Genomic DNA, 11,722 nt, shown 5'->3' with positions numbered 1-11,722 from the left:
CCTATCCACTTGATAGTTATTTACTCTTGAACGTAATTCTCCCATTCTTGTACGACTGTTATCATTATCAGCATCTCGCTGGTCATTAGTGCGGTTGGAGCGTAAAGTAGCTCGTTGCACATTTACACGACTTCGACGACCTATGTCAGGTCGTTTTCTTTTCCTCGGCATTGTAAGCAGCGAGAAGAAAATCACTTTTAGCAGTATTTCAATATTTCTCCAATTAAATGTTTCTTTTTTTTAACATGAGATGACAAAACCAAGGATGTTAAAGTAGGAGCGCAGCAAAAAGTCTCTAAATTTATGGACAAAACAATGTAACGTTCGGATACACGTACTTTTTACATGAGATGACAAAACAATGGAACGTACGGATACACTTATTACTTACTTATTACTTTCTTATTTCTCCAATTAAATGTTTCTTTTTTTTAACATGAGATGACAAAACCAAGGATGTTAAAGTAGGAGCGCAGCAAAAAGTCTCTAAATGTATGTACAAAACAATGTAACGTTCGGATACACGTGCTTTTTACCATAGTATAGAGGAGTAGGGAAAGTCCCATTCACAATAGAAAAAAGAGCCATTCACAGTCCTTAACCTACCCCTCAAGTGTACGTTCACAATAAAACATCATGGCCACCTCTGGTGAATAAGGGTGGCGAGAGGTCAAAACGGGTTGCAGAAAGCGAAAATGCTATAATATAAAATTATAAATTTATAGTACTAAATTTGTACATGTATAAATACTATTTTCAATTTTTGTTATAGAATGAAGTTTAATGCTGTTATCAAAAGATTTAATTATATCTTCTTGATATAAATAATTATGCTATATATTTTTAAGCGTTGTAGTTAATTTATTCATGGACAAATTGAAAATTATTTTTGATAATGAGTGTACCAAAAGAGATAACTATTGTGGAAAAATTTGGTATTACATATCATAATAATTTGTCTGAACAGTAAAACACAATTTTTTACTGTAAGATAAATCAAGAGATAATTATAATAGCCATGTTTTCTGAATTTTAAGTATACATTTTTGTAATCACAAACTACGTATACGTTTTATATGTCAGAATTTAGCTATATGCCGGCGATCAGGAATCCTACTCGTTCCCAAATGGAGTGTTTGATTATCCTAACAGATTTACCACATTGTTTTATAGTTCTAAGCTAAGTTTTTAAATAAAAAGGATTCTTAAAGAAAATATTTTTTGAATTTGCAATATCTATATAGTAGTAAAAAGTAGTTTAAATTAGCTTACGCAACACTATTTTGCCATGCTAACTGGCATAGTATTTAAAAAAATAAATGATTGTTCGAAATATATTCCGTTTGAAATTATTCAAATCGATAATAACTTGTTTGGCCCAATTAAAAATACAACTCAAATTATTTAATTTTTAATAGCGGTTCATTATTAGCCAAATTACATTTATTTGTTTTTTTAAGTTTAAATATCAACTTCCACACCATTCATAATCGACCATAATTTCACTAGATGTAAAGACGAATTGTAATTCGCGTAGATGCAAATGTTTCTTTTCAAATCGCTGCTTCGTCACCAACGCTGCCAACTTTCATTTGATGAGCGTTGTTTATTATTTGCGTAGTTCTTCCCGATGTTCTATCGGTTTTGGTGGAGCTGGTTCCCCCCACTCTCCCAATTCGGCATCATAATAATGCGCAGCACGATATGGTCACAATTCCCATGGTACTTGCTCCTCCATGGAGGTCAATTGTACACCAAAATTCTTCAACCACGGTATGTCGGAGGGAACGACATCGGTAATACATTCGCGATCGACTCGTTCCGTATGTAGCTCACCAATAGGTTGTTCAGGACAGATAAGCTCAGTGAACTTGGCTTTCAATAAGAAGGTAGGATCGCAACGCATGTCTTAATGACGGTATCCCCACCATTTTTCATTTTTGCGCATAACACGATGAAACCAGTCAATTAATTCGCTCAACTGGTAACGCTTTGGTCTGCAAGGTGGGTGTTTAGCATATTAGAAAGTATGTAAATTCAATTTTGTCAAAACCTACACAACAGCTTAATAAAGCTGAACAGCAGTATCGGTATCCTAAGCGCAATTGACAATAGCTCGTACAACATCCGAATGTGCTCACCGGAGTATTTGCTCTTCAAAAGGTTACTTCCACCTTCAAACACAAAGCTCATTGGTTTGGGACTAGCGTTTAAAGCAGACAAATAATCAAACGTTCTACACCAGCTTCTTTGCTGATTCTATAAAAAAAATAAAAATTACAAGGTAAATCTTTTGAAATAAAGTTTAATTTTAGCTTACCTAGCAATGCGACGTGCACCTTCCACAAGCACGTCATTGAATTTAAGATTTTGTCTCGAATTCACGACCAACTAAGTTCATAAATACATTTGAGTACTTCACAGCATCGCGTATCGCTTTTACATCTCTTAAATCATAAAATTGGAACAGCACCTGACCCATTACGCAGCAGTATTAACGAGGCCATGTTTAGTTATTCCGTACTTTTATTGGAATAAAATCCCAACCCGATCTGTTATTTATCGTCTCAAGGGAAATTTGCACACTTCTTTCAGATTCAAATAACTATATAAACCATCGTAAAGCATTTAACCATGAAATAAACTCAAACAAATTGTCTTGCAAAAACCTTCGTTACGATGGCAAAAATGTAAATATGGCTGTGAATGAGCATAATCTGGACCCCACTATTCGGCATGGTTGCTTATTTGTTCGTAACATTTTTCTGTGGTGAACATTTATTACTGTGGTAAGTTAAAAAGAGGCATAAATAAAAAACTTAATTTTTAATGTATTAGCTCATATTGTTCTCATATTTAAGAATATATATTAAAATAAAACGATTTTCTTTTGAAAATATATTAAACTTTTATATATAACCAATATTTTTGGGACAACTTTTCCATAAATTTTAAGAAAATAATACAATGCAACCATTTTCCGGTCAAAAGTCAGCCATCTTGATTAAAAGTCGGCCATCTTGGATTCCAATAGAAACTCAACCCCGGACTACACTTGACGTTTCTACAGTGGCACCTCTCAGCTGTGCCTTTGTTTACATAACATCAGCTGATAGTGACCTTACTCCTCCTCTACCGTGCTTTTTACATGAGATGACAAAACAATGGAACGTTCGGATACACTTATTTCAGGGCATCTCGACAGGATAGAATTTATAGAATACTAACTGTTATTGCCATTGCCAAATCTGTATGTGGGCATTTGCTATCATGATATAATCATTTGCGCAAAAGCGTAGGGTAGGTAGGTTCGAGATGATGTAGCGTATGCTTTGAGCTCTTGAAAAATTTATTTTGTCATTTGCGAAATGCCGTCGGGTAGGTAGCTGATGTAGGGCACGTTTTCAGCTCTTGAACTCCTTAAATCTTTTATGTGGAACATAAAAAAAGGATAAATATCCTTTTGTTTACAAATGTATTTTTGGAAAAAATAAGATAATAACAAAGGATAAAGATCCTTTTTTTGCAAAAGTATTTCTTGGAAAAATAAGAATTTATATTTTTGGACTACTATATAATAATTGTGGCATAACTTTTATATACCAATTAAAATAATAAATTTAAAATGAGAAATGATATTTTGATTCATGCCTGTATAAGTTTATTAAGTTTAAGACTTCACAACCCAATTTCCATAATATTTCTATAAATTAACAAACTAAATATTAAATGTTATTTTGAAAATGTACTTTATTTTTATAATATAACACAACCGTCTTAACTCGCTCTTCTAATTTTCATATTACCGAAATTAAAATGCCGTCGGCATATGTGGAATATGTTGCCTCTTCGAAATTTTCATACAAATGAAAACTGCGCTGTTAAACTTCTGAAAAGACAGCTTCTAGCTTACCATATATGGCAAACTATGTAGTATTCTATATCTAGTAAGCAATGAGCAATGTGAAGTCTGCACAGGCAGAGATGCCCCGTTATTATAATAAAAGTATTTTTGAGAGTTGGTAACACTGTAAGGTTGGCACCATCAAATATGTCAACACATTAATTATATTTATATATTTTGAAATTTGAAATTGAAATTTAAATACACGATGTTATGAGCAAAGTTGATATTATGTTGTCGATTCAAAAGTCTTGTTTTAATGCGTTCTTCAATTCCAGTGGAACTGAGAGTACAAATACCGTCAAATGTTTGACAGGAAGTAAGTGGTCAACTTTTATATGGGAAAATGGAATTGTCGTTTTTCTCTATCTTACTCTTAATTTTTCCTTATTTGCTCACCGTTTAGACCTACCCCGGATTACGACAAACATTTTAAAACCAAAGTCAGCTCAATCGGCCCAGCCCTTCTCGAGTTTTAATCAGACTAACGAACAACAATTCATTTTTATTTATATAGATATACATACATATGTCTAAAAAATTATTACAATGTTATCATTCTTCAGCTTTTCGCTTTCTATATTTTTTTTGGTTAAATTTATGGTGGCTCATTTCGATGGACTTTCGCATTTGTTGGTCGAAATTTGCAAGTCCACAAGTGATGAAAGAATCTATAAAAAATGTAATGAAAAATCAATTTAAAATACATCTTTTTAGGTAAATATGTATGTATAAAATTTACCATATAATATGTTAGACAACAGAAACTTTTAAAGCGGTTGCTTGCCTCCCCTACCCAGTTACACAAAGTCGGGAATTCGTCTGTGTACAGATGACAACTCTTGTACTTGGGGGGAAATAGTTTTTAACATGTTAAAAACATCTGAAAAAGGTGTAAACATAATAAAGTAAAAATTTTTAAGAAATGCATTTTAACAATATATTGGATTACCATTTCCATCCACAGGTAAATTGTTTCCTTGCTGCTTTGAGAAGCTTGCCTCTGAGTTGTAACAACCAGAAATGTTGAATTTCTTCCGTTTAAATGTCAATTGTTCTACAATAACAAATGCGTAAAAATAAATTGAAAACTAAAATGACAATTTTACATGTATCTTTTACGGGAGTCGAAGAAGTTGTTGGGCATTCCTCCAAATAGGTGTCATCAAAAAGCGGTGGTGAATATCGGATTAAGAAATAAAAATTGGGCAGCATCAAAATTCATTTTAAACAACTTTACATAATATAATAAAATACCTCCGGGATACAATAATTACAGTGGTACTAATTTGAAAATTCATGAAATAGATGATGTAAAATCGGAATTAGAAGAAACTTGCCCTCATGTGGAATAGAAAAATATTTATAAACTATATCGTGTTTTTCTATTTTAAGCAAATGTGAGTCCAATTTATCTGCCAATAAAATACCTAAACCAGATGACGATTCCAATGGTTCTTGAAAGTAGTTTTCAACACCCAAGAAACAATGTGCCGATAAAGTTGCGATACCAGATTCCTTTGTCATGCCTGTAACTTTTATGGGGCCTAACTTTTGATTAAAACAATAGGCGTCTTTTTCTTTTTTAAAATTTATATTAAACGAATTAATTTTTGATATTTTATTGCAAGTAAAATCTGGAATATTTCTTTCTTCTAGCCTTGAATGTAATTGCTGCAGGATTTTATTGGGCTTATTTATAAGTTTTTTTTAAATATTGCATGTGGTTTTCAAACTTGTAAGCGGAAAAGTTGTCTAGAAGACCATATTGCTTGGTACAGTCAGTTAAATGGAGTAAACCATGTATATTGTAACTAACTAAATGGTCACCGTATATATTTCCAAACAAATCAACGAATTCTTCCAAGATTGGTTGGGCAACATTGGCTTCAGTGCTATAAGACTTCTTGCATGATAGTAGCCTTATACCTGCGTGCAATAAGAGGAAATGGTAGTAATGGTCACCACCAGTGCAATCCTTTAGGACAAATATACCTATATACAATAAGAACTGCCTAACCTCTGTCGCTTTCCAATTGCTGATTTCATCTAAACTTCTACATATTCGAGCGAACTCTGAAGGAACTAAATTGGAAAGAAATGTTATTTTTTCGTTAACCTTGCTTACGTTTATATTGCCCTTTTTAATCAACAATTGAAGCAACTTTTTACATACACCAAGATCTACGAGGTGCATTGGGTCTAAAGGAAATTGGGAAACCATTTTGAAATTTCCGGACTCTAAAATGCTTTCTCTAAATTTAAAAGGATTAATGTGATGTGATCTGTCACTTCTATTTTTAAAAGATTGGTCAGTTCCTAAATGTTTTATTTGTTTTGAAAAACAAACTCTCCTTTCTTTGTAGTCACCCACTTGATCAAATTTAGAACAGCTACTTTTTCCAGTGTGCGACTGCACACCTGAAACAAAAGCTCGAGCGGGAGCATCGCAGCAAAACAAACGAATATCAAATTTTTTCTTTCCGGGATAAGTTCCAATTAGAAGACCATTTTTTTTTTAATAATTTACTTCTTCACAAAATTCTTTTAAAAAATCATTAATGCTCAAAGGTTTTTCTGTTCCCGAAAAGCACGCAAGTGTAAACCGCAATTCGTTTGGAAAATTAACTATCGATGCTAGAATAGGCCACAATACTTTATTCGAATTCTTGAATAATTTCAGGCCATTTATTCCCACATCTAGCACAATATTATTTTCATTTTCAAGTTGAGGAAATGAATTTCTCTCAAAATGATTTTGAATTTCTCTATATAAAAAAGTTCCACTTGGAATCGGTTGAATATTTACTTTTTTTCGGCTGGTACCTAGGAGACTTTTAGCCGTTAGAGGTAAATCTGTGCAACCTATTTTTCGCAACGTTTTCAGAAGATCGGTTACTGTATTATGGGATATCCTATTTCTTAAAGCCTAAGCTTTTAATTCTAAACTAAATGAATTATTTTCTATCACTTTTAAAATTTCGCTATCACTATTATTCCTATCACTAACATAGCTATCACTGCAATTTGAAGGAAAATCAAGGGAGCTTAGTGAACGGCATTCCTCCACATCAGGAACACAATCAAAATTTACATCTTTTTCACAAATTTTCAAAAATTTTCACAAATTTAGATACACAAAGATTAAAAGCCTTTTTTTCCCGGCTCATATATGCAGTACATGTATTTTTCTTCATACTGAATCAGTATTTGTTTTACTCACCCTTTTTCCAAATATTATTGCACTTGAAGACACAAAATATTCACACATATTAAAGAAACACAATTATTTGCATAAATATGCACAAGCACAAATCTGCACAATTCTCAATTATTGACGCGTTTGTAACCGAATTCTTTTTTTCTTCGAATTTAATTTGTCACAACGAACAATCAAACGTCAAATTCACGGTATCATGCTGTACGCTTGCACATCCATCGTTTTCAATCAAAGATTTGTGAGGGAGTGTTAGTGACAAGTAAAAATTGTGTAAATGTATTGGAGTTTCGGTCACGCAAGTTTTGCAGGGATTTGTCTGTATGTTTACGAAAGCAAATGCGAGCCACATACATATGTACATACATTCATAATAGCAAGTGTCGCAGGCATCTTTCGCATCTCCGTTGTCACGGTCAACCAATGGCCGAAACTGGCGCTTTGTCAAAGAGTCAAGTGCTGAACACATTGAGCGCGAATACACATGTTCTTATGGACACAGTTATGTAGTTGTGTAGCTGCCTCAATAAATGTGTCCCTAAGAACGTGAGTGTTTTAATATTTGACAAATGTCCCTTGCAGTCTGTCGCACTCATTGTGTTCAGCACTTGTGTGATGATAGAAAATCCAAGTTGTGCCGAAAAAATTAAACGAATGGCCGCCAATTGTCACCGCTTCCCTTGCCGCTGTACAGCTCCGCCAACAAACCAGCCAGATGTTACGGCGTCTGTTTTTATGAATGAAGCGAGGTCGCTTGTGGAATTTGCGCCTGCGTTTATGAATGAAATCGTTTTTGTTGTAAAATTTACTACATTTGTCCTTCGCCAATTTGGCTGCCATATTGACTTGTGATGCTTCTGTTATTTGAGACAATTGTTTTTGTAGAACAATGTTTCAATTTTTTGTTGGTGACATATTCAAATGTGTACGCATATGTATGTTTGTATGCTTGTGCATTATTTGTTCGGCAATGTACACAAAGACATGTACACATAAGTATATATGAATGTAGATATGAACATGCAGCTCAATGCGCGCATGTAATATATTGATAAGCAATAAAATCATGATTTGAATTTCTGAATGCGCAAGTTAATTTTTGCCATAAGTAAAAATGAGTCGAAATAATATATTTTGAGCTGCACCGAAATGTGTACCTTTATTTATACTCTTAAGACTAACTTATTACATGTTTCTTATTTCTATTTATACTAACTAGTATATTTACTTATTACTAGTTGATAGTTTGTTTAAATACAGAATGTATTATATGTTTAGGTTTGTTTACATACTTGTATATATTGTTTGCTTAAAAACATTTGCTTTGTTTTAAGATAAGGTTGTTGCGGTACTCAAACTCAATGTTGTTTTGATACTTGTTTGTTTAGGATTGATTGTTGTAGTGATAGTGCATTTCAATTGTTGGAACTCAAGGTTGTTTCTGCATTCACTTTACTGAAACAAAAGGTTATTTTGATGTTTGTTACTATTATAAGGAATACAATCCTTAACTCGCACATGCGTATATGTAAATAATAAGATTATGATATGAGCATGTGCAGAGACATAAGATTAATATGATAGAAGATGTACATATGTACATGCATACATATGTATATATTGTTGTGATAAATTTAATTTCTATTAGTAGGAAATATAATATAGTACAAAAATATTTATTAGTATAATATATTATGTAAAAATCAAAGAAAATTATTAAATATGCAAGTCCAAATTGACTATAAATATTACTATGCATGCATTCATACAAAATTATATTCATATCATAATTATGTTTACATGTCAATATTGAATTGCCGACGGCAAAACGCAAAAGAATACATATTTGCATACACATGCATACATAAGAAAAATTGAAGCATGAAAATATCACAATGCTGTTGTTGGGAGCATCATAAGGAGCATGCATACATATATTTATGTCTCTTCATATTCTTGGGCATGTGAGACAAGAACATAAAAAATTTGTTTATGTTCTCTGTGTGAGAGGTGTGTTTTGTACACATTTTTCGCATATATTTATCTCTATTCATCTTCTCTGCTTCGGCATATATGCCATGTCATCATATGCCGTAAATACATACATATATTTATTTCTCGTCATATTCTTTGTTGAATATGTGGAGAACTGTTAAAAATGTTAACATTTTACAGCGTTACTTCTATAGCTGTGAGGTGAATTCCTCACTATAAATCTAAGAAATGTTCGCTGTCGAACCTGCACCTTCTCTATGTTTTTATGTTCTCTGGACAAGCGTGTAAACTGTCAAAAGCTAACAAAATGCGATGAGCGTGTTTCACCACAGCTAGCTCGGAAGGAGAAATGTTAACAGTGGCGCGTGAACAGAGCTGAGCATTTAATGAAAATTATGCTCAGAAATATACATTGCTATTACAGACGTATGCTGGCCTTTTGCATATAATTTTATACGTTTAGATGCCTTCATATTAATTGATATGATTATCATTTTGTGTATTTTTATGAATAAATAATGTTATTTTCAATATATATATATGTAGTTCATGTGTGAATAACAGTTAATTTTTAAATATTTTATTTTATTTTCTTATGCTAGGTAATATAATATAATTTCATATTTGAATATGTTTTTATATACATATATGCGATATACATATGTATATATCCTAATAATTACATTTCTTCCTTTAAATTTTCCTACGCATCTACATATTAGCACATAATTACATACATACATATGTAAGTACACTTCAAATTCAATTCGTGATATTATCATTTATCAGTAAAAAGTGTGCGCGCACTGCTCTTTATGTACATATGCATATGTGTGCGGCATTGCCCAACAAATAATGTATACACCAACCAACATACAAATATGCGTATACGTATACATGTAAATATATCACCCTCAAAAACTATAAACATTCCTTTACAAAAAAAACAATCGTTGGAAATAGCATCATGCATACTTACATATATGCGTACACATGTAAATATGTGCGTATGATATTTCCACACAAATAATGCATACACAACATATGTACATATTTATATGCGTTCACATGTAGATATGCCACCCGCAAAAATTACAAATACTGTTCTACAAAAACAACAATGGTTTCAAATAGCGCCAGCAACGTCACAAGTCAATATGGCAGCCAAATAGTCAATGTCCAAATATGTAGAAAAACACCTAACAACAATATTTTCATTCACGAACGAAAGCGCACTTTCAACAGGCAAACTTGCTTCATTCATAAAAACAAACACTATCACATCTCCCCGAACAAGCCTTTGCCCACAAGCGTCTTTTCGCGGCGATGGCAAAAGCTAAAAATCATAAATTTAACTATTTCTGATATTTGTATGAGAAGGAAAAAGTGACAACCCCGCAAATATAAGTATTAAAATATTTTAGAATAAAATTGACAACATAGTTTATTTGTCGATTTTCAAGTCAAGAAATGAGTCAAAGAAAATGTTCAATATACCTCTGATTTATGTGTACAGAGGAATATTGAATATTATTATTATGTGCCATATTATATTTTTATTTTTAACAAACCACAAAAATCTGTATCTTTGATTGTGGCTCTAACAAGGATTGACTGTATTTGTCAAGGAATGTAAAAAATATTGTTACACGGCTTGGAAAAATCTGCGTCGATATGTATGTAAGCTCACACACAAACATGCTTACATATCTACGCTGGTTTGTGGGCGAAGCTGGTACAGCGTCAAGGGAAGCAGTGGTAATTGGCGATCGTTCGTTTGTGTTTTTGACACAGCTCGGATTTTCTACTAACAACACAATGTTGTGAAGCTTTGTCGTCGCGTCATTCTTTCGACACATTGACTCTTTGACATGAAAGCAAAAAATATGAGCTTCGCCATTGGTTGTCCGCGTCAACGGAAATTTCCCATAAAGCATTGAATGTACATATTTACATACATTTGTTGCATGTAGACAAATTTACAAACATTATACGTATGGTTCTTTTATATTTGTTTACATGCACGCATAATTATATACTTATGTATGGGCAAATGTGCGACTGCTTGGTCTTTTAACATGATATCGAAAAGTTTAATGACCAAAGCAAATATTTATTTAAGTATATAAATACATATGTACATAGTATACATATGTCGTACCAAACCTATATAAAATGCATATTTAGATAGTAATACAAATCTTTTTGAATTATATACATATTTGCAAAGATTTTATGGAATTCATCATAAAATAGCTCAATTCTAAAATATATACATATGTACATACTTATTTACTTTCATAACAAATATAAGTACTTATGTATACCGATCTACATATAAATTATATGCAACATCGTTTGCGCATAGTAAAAAAGGGAATCTGTAAGCGCACATTCCTTAACCCTCTACCGCATGGCCATCTTCTTTATGAAAAAAAAATAAAACTCCACTAATATACGTTTATTTTGAATCCTTTTACTTATATTTGTAGAAAAAAATATTTACAATGCATATTTTACCAGTGTTCAAAATTGAACATGTTCGTTGCTGCCAAAGGACGGACAACAACATTATATTTAAAAACGTTTATATATTATTAAATCTT

At 32.4% G+C, this 11,722-nt stretch overlaps 1 protein-coding gene and 1 pseudogene across 1 annotated transcript in view; one reads left to right on the top strand and one right to left on the bottom strand.

Annotated features, from left to right (window-relative positions):
- LOC126764215 (proton-associated sugar transporter A-like) overlaps window positions 1-11,722 on the top strand; it is a 99,236-nt gene that overhangs the window by 22,844 nt on the left and 64,670 nt on the right. The gene's annotated exons all lie outside the window — the stretch shown is intronic.
- Window positions 1,915-3,168, bottom strand: LOC126764240 (NADH dehydrogenase [ubiquinone] 1 alpha subcomplex subunit 9, mitochondrial-like; annotated as a pseudogene).

Source organism: Bactrocera neohumeralis, unplaced genomic scaffold (assembly GCF_024586455.1).
Source record: "Bactrocera neohumeralis isolate Rockhampton unplaced genomic scaffold, APGP_CSIRO_Bneo_wtdbg2-racon-allhic-juicebox.fasta_v2 cluster09, whole genome shotgun sequence".
Lineage (NCBI taxonomy): Eukaryota > Metazoa > Arthropoda > Insecta > Diptera > Tephritidae > Bactrocera > Bactrocera neohumeralis.
Note: the sequence above shows the minus strand (reverse complement) of the source record. Positions and strands in the feature narration are given on the sequence as shown.